General features: G+C 36.4%; 1 long non-coding RNA gene across 8 annotated transcripts; it reads left to right on the forward strand.

Annotated features, from left to right (window-relative positions):
* The first annotated feature begins 13,202 nt into the window (after positions 1–13,202).
* Positions 13,203–19,399, forward strand: LOC149717504 (uncharacterized). Of its 8 annotated transcripts, none has more exons than XR_016366868.1 (4): positions 13,203–13,337; positions 13,472–13,557; positions 13,612–13,720; positions 13,809–16,370. It is a non-coding gene; the product is annotated as an uncharacterized LOC149717504 (long non-coding RNA). The 8 variants fall into 8 exon arrangements; XR_016366871.1 differs by having other exon boundaries at positions 13,648–13,720; XR_016366873.1 differs by having other exon boundaries at positions 13,205–13,337; positions 13,493–13,557.
* The last annotated feature ends 760 nt before the right edge of the window (positions 19,400–20,159 follow it).

The raw sequence follows: 20,159 nt of genomic DNA on the forward strand, positions 1-20,159 counted from the left end.
GATCTAACAGACAAATTTTTTTTAAGGTTTTACGTAAAAACGCACTTCTACTCCAAGTAAAGATTATTCCTCCATGCTAAGAATGCGGAAGCAGTTTGCAAAAATGTTCAGGGGGGGGGAACGAAAATATTCAACGAACGCGAGATTCTGCTAGACTCGAACCGCAAAAATAAAGCGCCTCTATTCCCTTATTACCCTCTAGATTTAGACTTAAGTAGCATGGGCTTATGAGATAACTCTATAGAGTGCTGTCAGTTGTGACGTCAGATCCAAGGTTAAACGTCACGAGTCTGCCTTTAGCAATGGGCGGCCATGACAGTTACCGTGGGGAAACAGCATGGTGACGTCACACCGGCGCTTCTGGCAGCACTCTATAGTGTAATAAGTACCATAGGCTTCTGAGATAACTCTATAATGTAATTGAGTGGATTTATTCCTACACTAGAATTTCTGTAATGTTAAGGGCAAGAATACATAAAGCTACTAAGAATAATTGTTCTCAATAGGCCTTTACAGAAAGTTATAAAGGAATTATGGGTACTAGGCCCCTCTTGTAGTTCAAATTGAGTCAGTTCAGTTCAGCCAGTTTTGTGTTATAAAAAACACGAACTGGAGGCAAGATTTGGAGAGATAAAGCAGACTGATAAAATGGTGGGCTTTTTTTAATGCGTTTGTTCCTCTTAATTAATTAATATTTAAAATAACTTACTCGTTCTCCTGTGTATAAAACGTTTAAAATGGGCTATGGAAGCCTAGGCTTAACGGTTAAGGTTAGTGACGTCACGTCAGAGAGAATTTTGGTGACGTATGGCTGTTATAATGCGCAGGCGCGGCGGGACAAATCAACAAGGTGCGCAAGCCGTAAAAACTTTCTATAAAGGCGAAGTTTTCCCCGAATTCTTAGTCAACAATTATTTTCCCTGACATTTCACGGTTTGTATGAACCCTGATTAACTCATTTAACTTTAAACCTTGCATTAAACATGCCGGTAAACTATTTATGGAACTAATTAAACACCAAAATGAGATAGAATTCAATTAACACGATTTCTAACACAAGTCAAGATAGCATGGGTCATTTGTAGAGTGTGCGTGGGTCATTTGGTTAGTTGTAGAGTACATTCTTTTGCTAATTAACCGTAATTAACTAGAATTTCTGTAGTTAAGGGCAAGAATACATACAGCTACTAGGAATAATTGTTTTCAACGTATCTAGGTGGATTTTCATTTCGTAATTACGAATTTTACCTAGTGAGTAATCGATCTCGCAGCTTGACGAATAGTACTCGAACCTGGCCCACAAAAACCGCGCAGATATTAACACAATGATTTCTATTAGATGTATGTAAGGAATATAATTTAAAAAAAATGTAATCTACAACTGTAACGACTCCCGCCACGTGAAGGCAGACCCACGACTTAGAGAGTCACCTGTGGGGGAGAGAAAAAGGTTAGTGCGCGACACCTGTAGGGGGGAAAAACAAAAACTAAACATTAGAAATGTATTAATAATATCAATATAATAAATTCAACAACAATAAAAATAGTTATTATAACGCGACACCTGTGGGGAAAAATATAATAATATTAACAATATAATAAATTCAACAATAAAAATAATTATTAAAAAGCGACACCTGTGGGGAAAAATATTAACAAATTATACACAAAAAATAGTAAATACGATTTTTTTTCAAAAAAACTTTTTTTTTTTAATAAATTTTCATATTATCAATATTAGTAAGAATAATAAATATCAATCATAGTAAAAGTATTATCATTTTATTCACAACAAAATCGCGATTATTTACGGCAAACGCGTGAGTCAGTCACAAAATTCCCCTCCCCCCCAAAAGTCACAAATAAATAACAAACATATAGGACACAATAGACGCAAGAGAAAGACAATGTTTAAAACAATGTCTTTACTCTATAATCAAATTCTTAAAACTAAAAGGCGTTAATAAAGGGATTGTATGTGGGCACCTACTCGGAATCCAACTCCCACGGTGATGGGAAGTGTGCAGTGGATTCCATTGTCCCATGTTAGTAAAAAAAGAGATAGTCAAGGAAATGACCCCAAACCGGAAGTCGACCAACGTTAGTGGAAGCCCCGCGGAATGGGGGCCCACCCAACAATAATATTGAACCAGTACCACGCGAAGATTAATTACGTACACGGAACAATTTATTATCGAGTGGACACAACACAACACAATAAACATAGAGTAGAACATTTAAACCCTTATTCAACTTCCCATGGTTATTAAATTCAACCAATAGGAAATCAAAAGGGCTGAAAAGTTCTATTTGCCTCGCATTAGGAGGACTGAAGGTCTCTGATGAGCTTGGGAGGAAAGATTAGTTCAATATTAAACACTTCAAAACTTAGATAATGGTTTGATTGTACGAGTCTGGTATCGGAACTTAAAAACAGTTCGCGATTAACCCAGTCAAGGACAACGCAAAACCATGGTAAGTAGTAGGTCCTGGCTAAGATAAAAAATATGTAGGCAAGATTCGTCCAAATCATAAAGGATAATTTGTCGGAATCCCGAGAGAGAGGGAAGAATGGGGGAAAGGAAAATTGGAGAAGATAGAGGATGAATCGATAAAGAAGAACGATTCTGGTATATGGCGATGTCTTCGGGAAGAAGAAGTTCTCGATGACTTGAAACTAGTCCTAATCGAGACCCGACTATTTTCTCGATAACGCGTTTACTACTTAACTATTACCCCTCCCCCGCGTTTCCCAAAGAAATTGACACAGACAACTTGAAGAATATAGTTTTTTTCTTGAAGAAGAAAGAAAGAAAAAAAAATCGACGTGTAAAATGAATATTTTATGCGAAACTTAAATTGTAATTTCAAGGTCTCAAAGACAAATCGACGTGTAGATAATGGTTCTTAACATTGAATGCTCAAGGTCAACGGGACTAACATTAACTAAGCCCAAAAACCTTTCGCTTTGTAAACAACCGGCTTTCTCCACCCAGGACCTATCTAAATGCGACGGCGGACTAAGCTAAAAACCCCTGCCCTGGACTTTGAAAGCCGGAAGTATACGCCACTAGGGTTTAAAAAAAAAAACACAAAATAGCTCAACCTAAACTTAAAATTTAACTAACACTCCTGATCTGACTAGATAAACAATTTAACCCTTGGCGACCCCAGTCACATCAAGTGCGCATGCATGCACCCGGAAGACCTAGGCCCCGCGGGTCTAACTAACTAAATAAATAAATACACTTCCTGACAAATAAACCCATCCGAGTTCGCACGACCGTTATAAATAAACTGGTTACTTTGAAGTCAGATGAGTTTAAAAAACCTTATTCTCATGGCCTAAAGTAATGTCAAGCAAGAAACTTATTTGGTCAAAGACTCACGGGTACCACCACGCTTTAAAACCATCCGAGATCATGTCCAAGATGTCCATTTTACGGCCCATAATTCATCGTGCAATGTCCAGTTGTATGTATCCTGCGAAAAAAACTCGAATTAATCAAGAGTTCATAGGAGATGGTACGGTACATAAGCAAAAATGTAAAGGATATTGTTGACGTCATCTTATTGTTGGTTACTGCGGCTTGGAAGTCTTCAATTCGTTGTCATTTTAAGCGATTAGTTTTACCCTTAAAATTAAGTATTTGCCTAACTAGATCCTAAACCTAAGCATCGCAGCGCTGCTCCAGTATATCCCCTACAAGGGGACTTCCTAAGGAACTCCAGTTTTGGCTTGACAAAAGCGGTGGTAGGCATTTGTGGGCGGGATTTATACGTGCACTTATAAATACAACCCACTAGCCTACGCCAAGCTAAACACGGAGTTCAAGAGGAAAGTCACTTTGTAAGGTCACTGGTTATGAGCCTAACTAAAGGGTATTTGTAGGACGTGTTGGTAAAAACGTCCTTGAAACAATTGAGGACAAAATACGCATTACCTTATTTGACGCCCTGGTCCATGGGCGTGTCCGGAATCCAGAATCCATCGCATCCGTGATGTAAGTGACTTCGTATGGTTGGCCAAGAGGTGGGACCATTCACCTTTAAAAGATAATTAATAAAATTATTTTTAAAAACGTTTACTTCTTATTTTATTCGGGCAAGGTAAGATAAATTTAATTAAGCCAAAATTGAAATAAACCTCGATTAATTGAGCCAAAATTGAAATAAACCTCGATTAATTAAGTGAAAATTGAAATAAACCTCGATTAATTAAGCCAAAATTGAAATAAACCTCGATTAATTAAGCGAAAATTGAAATAAACCTCGATTAATTAAGCGAAAATTGAAATAAACCTCGATTAATTAAGCCAAAATTGAAATAAACCTCGATTAATTAAGCCAAAATTGAAATAAACCTCGATTAATTAAGCCAAAATTGAAATAAACCTCGATTAATTAAGCCAAAATTGAAATAAACCTCGATTAATTAAGTGAAAATTGAAATAAACCTCGATTAATTAAGTTCAAATTGAAATAAACCTCGATTAATTAAGTTAAAATTGAAATAAACCTCGATTAATTAAGTTAAAATTGAAATAAACCTCGATTAATTAAGCCAAAATTGAAATAGACCTCGAAGCTAAAATCTTCATTAAGTATCAGCCTTGATTGACAGTTGCCAAGCGCGGGAAAAGTAACAATGACGTAACGAAACCTAGTACAGCTAAGCTACAAGAAGAAGCCGGCGCGCCGCTAACTGATAAAGTTCAACCACCGCGGAAAATTAACTGTAACCAGGGTAACGGTCTTCTCTTCCATAGTCGGAGACGAGGGAGTAGCGCTAGGTTTCTAGCGAGAGAACAATGGCGGCATTTCCCGTCCCCCTAACACGAAAACTGCTTCCCTTGTGGCGAAGCGGCCTCCCCTCCTAACACGAAACCGGTTCTTGCTTAGTCGCAAACGCGGCCATTTTGGAAAATCATTATCTTTCGTTATATGGACGCGACTAACTAATTTAGAGTAAAAAAAAAAATAACATACAAGTACCAAAAGTTTTTTTAAAAAAATAATAATTATCTAAAAAATATTTGCATAAAATTATTTATACTAAGTCAAAATTAATTAAATCTTGATTAAGTCTCGTTAATTTTCCACTAAACTACTTCGTTCCAGTTCCCAAGCTACTACGCTAAAATGGAGGCGAGCTGACAAGATCGGGGAAGAAGCCATTGTTTTCTCCGATGGACGATCAAAACCTAAGCCTAACTCATTGCGATTACGGAAAATTGGGTAAAATAGTAGTATAACGCCTCCACGGATTTTTAAAAGTTTATAGTCGTTTCCTATAGTAAATGAGGTGGGGAACACGATGCCGTCAAAATTTTTCACCGCAAATGATTTTGAATTTTTTTTTTTTATGAAAATTGCAATATTTTGGAAAAGGACAAATCTAATAGAAACCTAACCTAACCTAACCTAACCTAACCTAACCTATCCTAACCTAACCTAACCTAACCTATCCTAACCTAACCTAACCTAACCTAACCTAACCTGAACCTAAAATATCCCAAACATAATCTAAACAAGTGTATGCGCCCCAAATATCAAATATAAAAACAACCATAAGTAATATGTGCTACCTTTTTCTTTTTTTTTTTTTTTTAAAAAATCATTTGCGGTGAAAAATTTTGACGGCATCGTGTTCCCCACCTCGTTTACTATACGAAACGACTATAAACGTTTTAAAATCCGTGGAGGCGTTATACTACCATTTGGCCGAAAATTGTATTAGGCTAATAACTTAATTATTTCCCTTAAAAAAATCTTTATTCTAACTTTTAATTACCCCATTTTATCTAAAAGAAACCGCTAATTAGCTTTGTGCTTAATCCCAAGCTAAAATTAAGCTAATCTCAATAATTAAACGGGCTAAAATTAGAAAAAATTAAAAGCGCGATTCCTTTCATGCTTACCTAGGTCCGCAAATGGCGATGCCGCGAAATTGGCGACCCGTCACTACGGTTTACAGTTTTGGAGAAGAAGACCGAACCACCGCGCAAGGTTCTTCCGGGGTGGGGAGGGGGGGGAGTTAACCGTACCCCCTAAAAATAGACTTAACTATAGTATAACTGATAAAGCTCCCGCGCGCGGCAAAATTAACTGTAACGGCCTTTTCTATTGGCGGAGGTTCCCGCGCGCGGCAAAATTAACTGTAGCGGCCTTTTCTATTGGCGGAGATAATAAGGGAGTAATGCTAGGTTTCTAGCTAGAGAACAATGGCTGCCTTCCCCCTTCGTTCTCGACCCCCCTAACTAAACGCTTCTCGCCTAAACGCGTGAGAGGCCACTTGGGAAAATAGAGTAATGTCAGTTCTATGTAAACGTCATACCCTTCTATCTCTTAGCTCAGTGTCATCCCCCTACCAGGCTACTCCCCTCTCTACCGACACTACTCTATAGAGTGCTGTCAGAAGCGCCGGTGTGACGTCACCCATGCTGTTTTCCCATAAAGAAAAAACGGTAACTGTCATGGCCGCCCATTGCTAAAGGCAGACTCCTGACGTTTAACCTTGGATCTGACGTCACAACTGACAGCACTCTATAGTCCAATATTATCTAAGATTAAATTAACTTCTTTAACGGTACAACTTTTCTAATAACCAAGCCATATTATTTCGCGACTTCACTCGACCTTTAAAGTCATCTTACCCCTTTTATGCCCAAAAAATCACGTTTCCGTCCGTTATATAGGCCTAGTTTTCCACCTCGATTAAATCCGCTGCCAAAGATGGGATAGCAACCAAAATTCTATGCAATTTGAAACATAATTAAGGAAAAAAAATTTGTTTTTAATCCCTAACTAGATATTTAATTAAGTTAAAAATAAATAAACCTCGTTTAATCAAGTTTCGTTAAACATCGACGCGACTTACTAATTTCGAATAAAAAAAAATAACGAGCATGCACCGAGTGTATTTTAAGAAATAACATTTATCTAAAAAAATATTCACGTAAAATTATTTATACTAAGTCAAAATTAAATAAATCTTGATTAAGTCTCGTTAATTTTCCACTAAACTACTTCGTTCCAGTTCCCAATTATTCCCAATCCCGACCCCTGTTCCCCAAATAAATTCCCACAACAACACCTTGAAGCAATGTTTTTCTTAATTGTAGTCTTATTTCAAACTTAGAAGGGCATTGTTTTCAAAGAAAACATATCGACGTGTAGATTCAAATAGGTAAATATATAAAGTAGGAGGAGCTAATTGAAAAATATAACAAATCGTCACGAGTGACGTTTCTAGTGTTGAAAAATGACGCTCGCGCTCAAATTCGTAAGATCATGGAAAGAATGCACGTGAGGAAATTTGTTTTAGTTTGAAAAATAAAATTCCTCACGAGCATTTTACATCCAGACTTACGTCACGTGCAAAATCGCGCGCAACTGTGATGACGATTTCTTATGTTTTAACAAGTTCAGCAAGACCAAATACTTTATATATTCACCTATTCAAAACCAATATCTTAAGTATTCCTTATCCTAACTAAACAAATTCACCCTTGGTAACCTCAGACTCCGCAGAACGCACGTTCTTAACAATGAAGCCACAAGGAACCTCGTGTCTAACACTAAATAAATGAGCCTGAGAGAAGACTTAAAAACCTTTCGCTTTGTATACCCACGGATTCCACAGGATCTACATAATTGCAATGGTTCCTAAGCTAAGCATGCACCCGGTGTCCTTAACATCGAAATCCGGAAGGATACGCGGCTAGGGTTTAAAAAGACAACAAAATAGCTAAGCCTTAACATCTAAACTTATTTTTAAATTCCTGACTAGATGAACAAATTAACCTTTGGTGACCCCAGCCACATCAGAGCGCTCATGCTTGCACCCCGGAAGACCTAGGCCCCGCAGGACTATCTAAATAAACCCGCAAAAACAAACCAAACAGAGTTCGCAGGATCAGCTCCGTAACGAAGTCGGTAGGGTTTAAAAAACTAACATGCACAGGTGCTAACCTATTCTCATGGCCTCATAAAAAATGTGTCAAGAAAGAAAAACGTCAAGGACTCACTCAGGTACCCAAGTTGAAAACCTTTTTGAGTTGATGTCAAAGCCATGGAGGGTCAAAGTTCGATTGAGTAAAGCTCAGGCACGAAATCAGTAGAGTGTTGAGTAAAGTTCAGGCACGAAATCAGTGGAGTGTTGAGTAAAGTTCAGGCACGAAATCAGTAGTGTTGAGTAAAGTTCAGGCACGAAATCAGTAGAGTGTTGAGTAAAGTTCAGGCACGAAATCAGTAGAGTGTTGAGTAAAGTTCAGGCACGAAATCAGTAGAGTGTTGAGTAAAGTTCAGGCAAAAACACAGTTGAACTTTAATTTAGTTCGGGTCGCGACATCAGTTGGACTTTAATTTAGTTCGCGTCGCGACATCAGTTGGACTTAAATTTAGTTCGCGTCGCGACATCAGTTGGACTTTAATTTAGTTCGGGTCGCGACATCAGTTGGACTTTAATTTAGTTCGGGTCGCGACATCAGTTGGACTTTAATATAGTTCGGGTCGCGACATCAGTTGGACTTTAATATAGTTCGGGTCGCGACATCAGTTGGACTTTAATATAGTTCGGGTCGCGACATCAGTTGGACTTTAATATAGTTCGGGTCGCGACATCAGTTGGACTTTAATATAGTTCGGGTCGCGACATCAGTTGGACTTTAATATAGTTCGGGTCGCGACATCAGTTGGACTTTAATTTAGTTCAGGTGGCGACATCAGTTGGACTTTAATTTGGGTGGCGACATCAGTTTGACTTTAATTTGGGTGGCGACATCAGTTGGACTTTAATTTGGGTGGCGACATCAGTTGGACTTTAATTTGGGTGGTGACATCAGTTGAACTTTAATTTAGTTCGGGTCGCGACATCAGTTGAACTTTAATTTGGGTGGCGACGTCAGTTGGACTTTAATTTGGGTGGCGACGTCAGTTGGACTTTAATTTGGGTGGCGACGTCAGTTGGACTTTAATTTGGGTGGCGACGTCAGTTGGACTTCAATTTGGGTCGCGACATCAGTTGGACTTTAGTTCGGGTCGCGAAATTAGTTGGACATGTCCAGAATCCATCCATGAATAAGTTACTTGTTATCGTTACCCATGGGGTGGGACCAATCACCTTTTTAAAAGGAAATAAAAATTAGTAAAACAGTTTAAAGAAAAAAAAATATATCTTTTATTTTATTCGCGAACAATTAATTAAATTCAGTTAAAATTAAATAAACCTTGATTAATTATATCAAGCTTCGTTAAATGTTCTTGCTAAGCCTTGTTAATTTGAGAGCGAGGGAAAATAAGAGCAATGGAGGAGATACTAAACTTCGGGCGAGAAAAAGGCACCCCCATTGTCTTCCCGAATCCCGACTCCAAAATTACAAGGCCTAGAAACGAAAGCCGTCGGCCCGTTACCGCTGTTACGAAACTTAAGCGGCGGGGCCAAGGGGGCAACCGAACGCCTTCGCCTTCCCTACTCCCCCAATGCCTACCCACGGTCCCACCACTTACGAAATCAGACTTGTGTTAGAAGTATTTTAAAATAACTTTTTATTAAAATAACAATTAATTCTTATTTTATTCGCTTAGGATTAATTTAAATTAGAGTTAAAATTAAATCTTCATTAACTTTCGTGAAATTTTAACAAAGTATGCTCAGTACCATAAGGAAATTATACTCTCTCTCTAAGGGCCCAAGATTCTATGTTACGGATGAAATGTATGTATGTCCGATTTGGTTAGCCATCCGTCTCATCTCAAGTGGTATAATAATTGTATAGCCTAAACAGAGGCTGAGCGCATTCGTTGCAGAGTAACCCGGCATTGAACATTTTTCCCTCCTTCAAAGATTTCTCACGACAGCTCTTCGTGATTTTTACTAAGCGCGAATTTACCTCTTGTGTCTGAGAGAACTGGGGGGTTCTGGAAATTCTCTTACTTATTTTTTCCCCTCAGTCCTTCCTCTCTCGCGTCTCGCCACTCGCCTCCCCGCCTGTTTTAGTTTGATTCCCAACCGCTTGGGAGCGTTATCTCAGAGCTCGCCTCTAGACCACGACCGGCTTAGGATATCGGTCGTGGCTGATTTTGAAAATTATTTTTCTCTCCCGCGAATTTCACGAAAAATTCGGAAGGGGCCCCTATACAAAATCTACGTCACATCTAGCAGAACTAGATGTTTTTAATAATAGATGCGCTTGGGCCCTTAGAGAGAGAGTATAATTTCCTTATGTCAGTACTAAAATGGCGGCTAAATGGCCAGAAGAAGCCAACGCCATTGTCTTCCCTAACCTAGACAAAAAATTAACCCTAACGCAACTTTATGGCAGTCTATGCAAATCATATCACCTAAATATAAATGTTTCCCAATCGTAATTTCTATCGTTAAGTAACCAGTTTTTTACCTAAAACTACCTCTAAATAACTTTAGTGGTTAATCCCTCGTTAAAATCTATCTAATTTTAATTATTAAACGGGTTAAAATTAATCCGATTAGGAGTCGCTTCCCTACAATACATACCTCGTCCATCCGATGACAAAAAATGGCGGATCATCGCGGAAGATCATGATGGGAGAGAGGGAGAGGAAGGCGATCAGCAGTGAAATGACGTAGGCCTAGCCATGGCCAACTTAGATTTCCTTCTTTCGGCGGAAGGAGGCCTACCAGCTTTACCCGAGCCCCATGTTAAAAAACGACTAGCAAAATCGCCCCTAGTTCCGACTTTCGCCGTTAGGTGCGCTACCAACCCAGTTTTCCTCATAATGCTTTTTCTATGGGAAAAAAAATCCGGAAGTGGACTCGGTTTCAGAGCACTTTTAATATATTTACCGATAATTTTTGTGACCGAATTTTAAATGAGAAGTCAAGTAAGTTCTAATTTACATTTTGAGACCAATTTCAAAATTTTCCGTCAGTTATTTGACGAGTAATCAACATTCAAAGTTGGGGTTGTTTTTAAGGCGGTGAAATTAAATTTCTTGGTAACCCTAAGCCTTCGTCCAACGGCGCCACTAAATTTTAATGTAAACTTCCTTCAAGACCGAGGCTTAACTCTAAACGTCGCATTTCACCGCCTTAAAAACAACCCCAACTTTGAATGTTGATTACTCGTCAAATAACTGACGGAAAATTATGAAATTGGTCTCAAAATGTAAATTAGAACTTACTTGACTTCTCATTTAAAATTCGGCCACGAAAATTATCGGTAAATATATTAAAAGTGCTCTGAAACCGAGTCCACTTCCGAATTTTTTTTCCCATAGAAAAAGCATTATGAGGAAAACTGGGTTGGTAGCGCACCTAACGGCGAAAGTCGGAACTAGGGGCGATTTTGCTAGTCGTTTTTTAACATGGGGCTCGGGTAAAGCTGGTAGGCCTCCTTCCGCCGAAAGAAGGAAATCTAAGTTGGCCATGGCCTAGCCAACCAAACTACCAATTACAGAAACGCATCCAAAAAGAGCGGCTATGTCGGAAAAAGCGCCAGCAAGGGGCAACTGTACCAATTAACCTTATGCAATTTTTTCCATTTCTACACGTTTAAGTTACTACACTTACTAACAGATTAAGCCTAACAATTTTTGGGTAGGATTTTCAATAGTAGAGGATTAGGGTGTCATATTATTTTATGCAATATAAACATTATTACTATGATTACTGTACCAATAGACTCATGAATCTATATAACTAGTTATATAGATTCATGATAGACTGTAATTTGGCTTACACTAGTCATGGCTAAAGTTTAAATTGCTAGATTTTTATCAAAGAATACCTGTAAATAATTTCTGAGTTTACACCTTGGCTCAAATAAAACTAATTAAGTCTATCTAATCTAATTTAATAATATAAATTAGAGAGAACCTTACCTCGACATCGATTAACGGGAACTCTGTGTAAGCAGACATACTAAGACAGGCTAGGTCATTAGGTGGTGACCTATTGAACTTTATAACTGGAGAGCCAATGGGTGCAAGGAAATGACAAAAGTATTTAGCACGGGGAGGTCTCTGATAATATTGTATAAATCTAAGGGTCCGATAGGCTTTAAGAATTTCAATTAATAATTAACCGAAAACCTTTGGACTACGAGGTGTTTCACGGGACAATTCCCCGATACTGTATCTGCCAGGACCGCATCACGGTGCTATGAGTTCTGTAAGAGTACGCTAACTTCGTGGTAAAATAGTCCAAACTTATCAATCGTTGGAAACCACTCAAACTATAATAAAACTGATGTTTTAGAGTGTAATTAAATATTATTTTTAGTATATAATAGTTTTAAATATGCCTAAATATGTTTTCCGCTTATATAATGAACGGAATGAAGAAAAGTTGCAGAAAGATGGACCTAGCCAATCAGCGTTTCAGAAAATGGGTGCATAAAAAATTTAAAGCTTAATGGCAATCGTGCTATGTGTTACACCTTCGCCTACATTATTAAATATTTATTTATTTATTTATTTATTTATTTATTTATTGAGTGAATGATTGCCCACAAAGTCATCAAAGTGACGTGTAAATGGGCATCGTACGTAGTTACAAATTGTCAAGAGAAAACAACAAAAAAAAACTAAAATGTAATTACAAATAAGAAAACATCAACAACAAGTAATCAGGAGCAAATAATACAATAATATTGGGCAAGAATAATAACACGAGATTAATTAAGACCATGTATATGTATAAAATAAGAATAAAATAAAATAAGATAAAGATAATAATGATAGTTAAATAAGATGGTACAGTATAAATTGGTCATTCAGAATAAAAAAAAGAAAAAAAAACTAACAATACAATAAGGAACTTAGGGTAATGAAAGTTACAAAGTTGCGCGAAAAAAGCGTATTCATGGGGGGCCGTATTTAAGTATGAAATTAGGGATTTTCATAGCTCTGGAAATGGTCATTCTACAGGGCCGGTAGGCCCTTGTAGATATGACTTGATACTCTTTTGTAACGTTAAAGCAAAATTCACATGCTTTTACCATTTTTCCTATGGAGATTAACATGGGGTTTTTCGTGATATTTAGCCACCTCTAACTGAAAAACTAGAGCGAAGTTACTTTTCGGAATACTCTTAATTTAACAATTATGTATTCAAGGTGTGCTATCGGCTAGTTTAATTTAAATCAATTAACTCTAAGTATGTTAATTTTAGTTAATTCTGAAAGTACGTCAAAATTACTTTTGAGTCAGACTATCTAGCAGTAGACGCTGACAGATTACTTTACTATTTCATCCGAGCTTGAGCACCTTTATATGTATTTTCTAATTAACTGTAGCACCCTTAATAAGAAATAGGTCGTTATCAGGTCGAATTTTCGTCTAGAAAAGTAATTCAGGTAAATAATTACAGTTACCAGAGGTTTTTATATCATTTAAAGTAAGTTTTTGAACGTTCTTTACGGCCAAGGCTTAAGTTGTATTTTAGTTTGTCTATGTAATATAGTATTTATATAGTCTTTCCCCTTTCAAGATAAAAAAAGCTCATTTCCAGCTCTGTATTCCAAAAATACGCAGTCTGCTTCGTTTCCTGCTACAAACAAATATATGAGGACTGAGGTATACAGGGTTTCATTATTTGTTAATCTCACTAAAATGCTACTAATTGTGAAGGTGTGTGATATATTTCCTTAAACTAAACCAATGTAGAGGAATTTCCATGTTTACATCAGCACAGATTCTCTCAACGTAACCACGTTGGAAACGGAGAGTTACGTATGAGGTATACTGGGTTTCATTATTTGTTAATGGTTTAGAAATCAACGGTAGTGTTTTCACCCTGTGATGAATTCAACTTCAAAATATTACAGGAAAGATCACAAAATGTTCAATGTGTTTTCCTACGGCAGTTAAAAGAGTGGTGTATAGGTTACTGGTTAGCGCAGTTCACTCAACATTCTCATTTGAGGACAGGTATACGCGGTTTCATTATTTGTTAATCTCACTAAAATGCTACTAATTGTGAAGGTGTGTGATATAATTCCTTAAAACTAAACCAATGTAGAGGACCAGATTATTCGTTAAAACAATTTTGGTCCTATTGAATCAGTTATACTGTGATGTTACGTTATCATTTTATAAACTATTTGTTACCAACAGTGGATTGTTTAATTCATAAGTAACAGTGGTGCTGGTTAATCCAGGAGGACAGTGTCGTTATATAATTTAATTAGTCAAATAATTTTCATGTTTACATCACAGATTCTCTCAACGTAACCACGTTAGAAACGGAGGGTTACGTTGTTTGCTATTTCCACAGTCCACGTTGCCGTTTGTTTATTGGTTTAAATTGCTATGAATTGTATAGGTATTTGATTTAATTACTGGTATTCAAGCTAAACTATAGAATAACATCATTCATTAACATATTGTATAGATAATCTTTACCACAAACCTAGCACAGGATATGATAAAAATTTAACGCAATGTGTTGGAAATAATCAAAAACTCCTCTAAACATTAGAGTTAAGGTGAATTATTTATTAAAAGTCATTTTATAAGCTTAATGAGCACTGACGACAAGTTAATTTCAACGTAATTAAGTGTAATTAACGTGAAATTAAACCCCGAATGTACATTTTTTTTGGATGAAAACTCAGATAACTCTTAAATGATGTCCTTGATTAAGATTGTATCTAACCAAGCCGTTGGTAAAGCCCCATGTTTTCTCTTTCACACTTAAGCTAATTTAAATTATCTCGAAAGCACCTTAATAGGCGCGAAATTCAAAAGTTTAGGGTAAAATAAGAATCGAAAACTCCACTAAAAATTGCAACTAAGGTGAAGTATACATTTAAACTCATTTTATAGCCTAAATGTACACTGCCAAAACACAATCCTACGTTAATTTTAACTCAATTAAATATAATTAACGTGAAATTAAACCAAAATATACATTTTTGGATAAAAGCTCAAATAACTTTTAAATAAACTGTTTAAACTACCCAAAAGTTTAGGGTACCATAATGATGAATATATGGCAAAAATATTAAACTGCACTAAACATTGCAAATAGGGTAAAAAATTCAAATAAATTTTAAGCTTAATCCACTCTCACGAACCACGCTCAAATTAAGATTAAAACATCACAAGTTTTTCGTACAGCCACAGTAGTTTCCTATTTCACTTTCAAATTAATCTAAATGATCATTAAAATACATCAAAAGCGCATACATTAAAATTTTAGGGTAATTGCAATTTAAGTTAATATTTTATTGAAACTTTTATTATAAAATAAATCCACACAAGATAAACAAGATAAGCCGTTAAATTAAACTCAATCAAGTATAATTAACCTAAGAAAAACATTAACATGTACAAAAATGGGCCAAGCCTCGCTTCGTGCCCTCTCCGCCCTAAAAAGTTCTGAGATCCCATGTAGAGCCAAGTCTGCCTTTTGTTCTCATTCAATCGCCAATTGAACAATTATGTTATAAATTAAGTCCTTTTCCTAATTAATAACCAATCTTCTTTGACTCTATCATTATTATACATCTTTGTTCGTATCAAAAATATCGTGACTTGGCAATCGCAAGTAAGTAATATTAAAAGGAAGTCGAAGGGATATTCACTAAATCGTTTATGGTCGAGGGGATATGTACAAGTTTATAAGATGAGTCATGCACAACCCTATGTACAAATTATATGGTGAGTTATGCATAACCCTATTTACAAGTTTATAAGGCGAGTTATGCATAACCTTATGTACACCTGCGCTTGCCAAGTCACGATATTTTTGATACGAACAAAGATGTATAATAATGATAGAGTCAAAGAATATTGGTTATTAATTAGGAAAAGTACTTAATTTATAACATAATTGTTCAATTGGCGATTGAATGAGACCAAAAGGCAGACTTGGCTCTACATGGGATTTCAGAACTTTTACGGCGGAGAGGGCACGAAGCGAGGCTTGGCCCATTTTTGTACATGTTAATGTTTTTCTTAGGATCTCACTTCTTTTTGTAGACCCTCTCGTTATACTTCGGTAGTTATATTAAAACAAGACCCTCTCGTGGTACTTCGTTTGCCAATATAATCGCTAACGTTTGTCCATATTTACGCTGAATTACCCCTTTCGACCCGCAGAGAATATGCAATAAAGATTGTACGCGATATCCTAATAAAAGAATGTAGCATCAGTTACGACACATTTCTATTAAACTACTACTCCTATTAGCTTTAATATATATTTAACTTTCGGTTAACTTTGGACCATTACGTCCTTTCATCAAGAACACACACTATTTCTGTTGAAAAGACGGCAGCGCCATCTAGTTTTAAAATAAAGAACTAAAGAACAATTTTATAAAAAATTCGGGATGTTTTAATTTTTCTGTGCTTTATAAAATAAATGAAAACTAAATCCTGAATTTTAAGTTTCTATCTCCTCTAGAAGTACCTTAGAATTTTGATGATCGGTGAGTGAGTGAGTGACAAAATAAGGTAGATTTCACCTGCGATATTTCGAAAAGCATATAGGGTAGGAACTTGAAATTTGGAAACAATAGCTAGGATTGACAGTCCTCGCGGCAAGCAAAATTTCAGACTTTCACCTATACCCATCACGAAGTTACAGTGGGCTTAAAAGTGCCACGAGTTGCTTCGAGAAAAGGATGTCAGTGCTCGACTTGGCTGGGAGCACGGCAGTGCTCCCAGAATGTGAAAGATTCGTGTTTTGGGTAAATTCATGGATACCTTATAATTAAACTAACAAATCTTTCACCCAGCCTCCATTTTCCTGTTTAATTCTTACGATTAATTAAATTGTCATTTAAAAGCTTTTTTCCCCATTTTGAAAAGAGAGCCATTGAAAAGGCGTGATATTTAAAAGTTTTGGGGCAAAGTAGTGATTGTTCTGCAAGAGTCAAACAGTCACTCCTCTAAAGTTTGCAGAATTTCTTGTTCAAACTCGTATAATAAACTGAAATAACACTAGTAAAAGAAGATAAGCCGTTAATTTCAACTTAATGATCATATTTAATTAAAATTAATCGAAAACAACAGGTTTTTTTTGGGTAACTATAGATAACCCTTAACTGAAATAACAAAATAAGATTAAACTACGCCAGTTGTTCTTTCAGCCTAAATGTTTTCCTATTTAACACTAAAATTAATTACATTATCACTATAATGCATTAATAGGCTCCAAACACAAAATTTTAGGGTAAGGAATGTGTCAAAATGAAACTTTTCCATTTAAATTTTAATATATCATTAGCATAGTTCGCCAAATCACCAGCAACAATTTAATCTGGCAACATTCAATGTAATAATGTTGCCAATAAAACAAGGGCGTCTAGCCCATAACTAAGCCATATCACTAGCCATCTCTCGCTATCCCTAATTCAATAAATTTTCTTCTACTGAAATACCACCTAGCATACCAGTCAAGTGGGGGGAGCAACAGAAAATTTTAAAGCACAGTCTTACGATAAGTCTTGGAATTTGGGCCTCAAATTACAGCCTCTAATCGAATCCGTTTGGTACACATCAACGTCAACGTAAATGTTCAATGTGATTACCATTGTGGTGCAGGCACTCTTCATCTGTCCATGTCTTTCAATTACTTTACAAGCAACGAACTCATGACGCAGGAAGTCCAAGTAAATGCCTTCAGAGATTTTCTTATCAAGAAAAAGGGTCCGATAATTTGGTTTCCAAGAATGCCCTCCCAAAAATGCACGTTATGAAGGTTTAAGGTACCATCCTTAAATAGCCTCGTCAGAGAACAGTACCTTTCTAAAAATAATGGATCGGCTTCAATTAGTTCACGCAAAGGTTTTGCCGTTTTGGGTAATCCTCGTAAACATCATGTTCAATTTTCCCTGGTTTGAATACACTGGCATTTTGCTAAAAGACGAGACTAACTAATTAAATTCGGTCCTAACTGCTACGTAACGACGATTAGTTTTCACTACGGCCTTTTTTCTCGGTTCCTCAGACAACTCGGACCTTCTGCTTCAAAGTCATTCCCAAAGAAACCTTTATGTTTTCTTTATTTTGTTCATAGTTTAAGGTTAGGGGGCCGACCTTTATTACAATGGTTTCTTTTTTCGGTATTTGTGCCTTTTTAACAGGCGTATTGTTAAAATTGTAACACTACAGAAATTGTATTTCAAATGGGACCGGCAATACCGCAACGCTGAGCCGAAAAACTGGATGGTAATTGTTTGGACCTATAGGGTCAGGACATTGGAGGACCAAACATACCGTGGTGTCACGTGTCGAATGTTAAAGCGACCTTCACCACTATACATACTATGACCTGCTGCTCAAGCTGACAATCTTTGAAAACTCAACTTTGAGGAACTTCCGGTCTTTTTAGATATAAAGGGGCTTTCAGTGTCGCTAAGTAGTAGAATTACAGTAGTTGGTCTCGTTTCCTAGCAAAATGCCAACTTATTCTAACCAGGAAAAATTGGGCAGCAAGTTTATTTTGGGTGAAGGTCGCGGTAACATTCAACCATAGAGAATTTTACACATGTGTAAAATTCTCTCTGGTTCAACTAAAGGTAGTGCTTTATGCCGAACGGTCTCCACACCGACATTTGGGTGCGAGGACTTTCGTCATTTCGATAGTGCAAGATCGTGAACGTAGAAGAGACTGTATAGTCTGTAATGAGGATACAGACTTTGACATCGTAGAAAGTTTTGAAGCCAATCTCATGCTTGTAGTAGAGCGGTGGAACAAGAAGTTGCACTAAGCCATTCTACTGTTCGTGCCAGTTTACAAGGGCATTACTACAGGCATAATCATATCCCCCTACATCAAGCCTTAACGGACGAGAAGTACCTAAGACGGCAATACCATTAGTCTTGCCATGCGTCATGAGTTTAGTGGTTGCAAATGTAATGCAAGACACGGACAGTCATCTGGAAGAGTGCCTCAACCACAATGGTAGACACTTCGAATATTTACGTTGAGTTGTTTACTAAACAGTTTAGAGGTTGCAATTTGAGGCCCAGGTTCTAAGACTAATCGTAGGACTGTGCTTTAAAATATTTTGTTGCATTCACGCATATTCTCCTGTATTCTTTGTGTATCTTGCCACTCGTTGTCACTTAAATACAATAAAACATGAATTCTAAACATTTATTTACACCCTGTATAATTTAGCACGACATCACCCGTTGGCAGTATTGGGGGTTGTACATAAAGGAAGCTGTTGGTCTGATCTCGACAACACTGTATATGTATACAGTGTACGAAACAAATATTTTTCTTCCATATTTCAAATACCGTCGTTTTTAAACTTTTCATAAATAAAGTACAACACAATATGCTTATATAGACATCGTCTTCAAGCTCTTCTACTCATGATGCATTTCCTCAAAAATTCTCATTGATATATGTTTAGAGTGTACACAACAAATAAAAAAATTTATTCTACATTTCAAATACTGTCATTTTTGAACTAACTTCATATATAAAGTACAACATTATATGCTTTTCGAAAACTATGTTATTGGATATGAGTTCATATAATTAACTATACTTAAGTACTTCTTTAAGCTATTAGAAATAGATCAACCCCAAATGTATGTCGGTACAAAAAACATGAAATTATTCAAATTTTAATTACATTAAGACTGAAGGGACAGATATTATAAAAAAACGTCTTGGTTTGGACCAAGGCCGAAAAAACAAACGATATGTCTGAGGTTTATCAGTTGACTGAAGTTTCAGATATTGCAATTTCTTTTTAAATTACTTTTATTCCTTTAATCCTTAATCAATATTTAATTCAATCAACTTATTTTTACTGTTAATCGATCTATTCCCTCTAAATTAATTTCAAAAATTACATATCTACGCTTTTTCAAGAATAATTCCATTTTCCGAAAACATTTTATCATGAAATTAATTATTTTGAAGGGATTTCGTGTCGATGATTACTAAGTTGGAAGCACAGTTTTAATTCTTGTTGCCTTGACAAATTTTCAAGTTTGCACCAAAAAAGTTTAAATCTGTTGTAAGTTGCTGGGAAGACTGATGTCAAGAAATTATGATAAAGAATTTATTTTGCTCAAACTAATTTATAAACTTATGTTGTCTACTTAAGACAAAGCAACAACCTCGGTCCTGTCTTGTTTCTTTTAGTAGGTAGCTCTCCTTTTATGCACTGGAAAAATATGATATCGGTGTAAATATAACCAAA

The sequence above is a fragment of the Phalangium opilio genome, unplaced genomic scaffold, assembly GCF_054372755.1.
Source record: "Phalangium opilio isolate 3A_F unplaced genomic scaffold, DU_Popi_V2 ptg000003l_1, whole genome shotgun sequence".
Lineage (NCBI taxonomy): Eukaryota > Metazoa > Arthropoda > Arachnida > Opiliones > Phalangiidae > Phalangium > Phalangium opilio.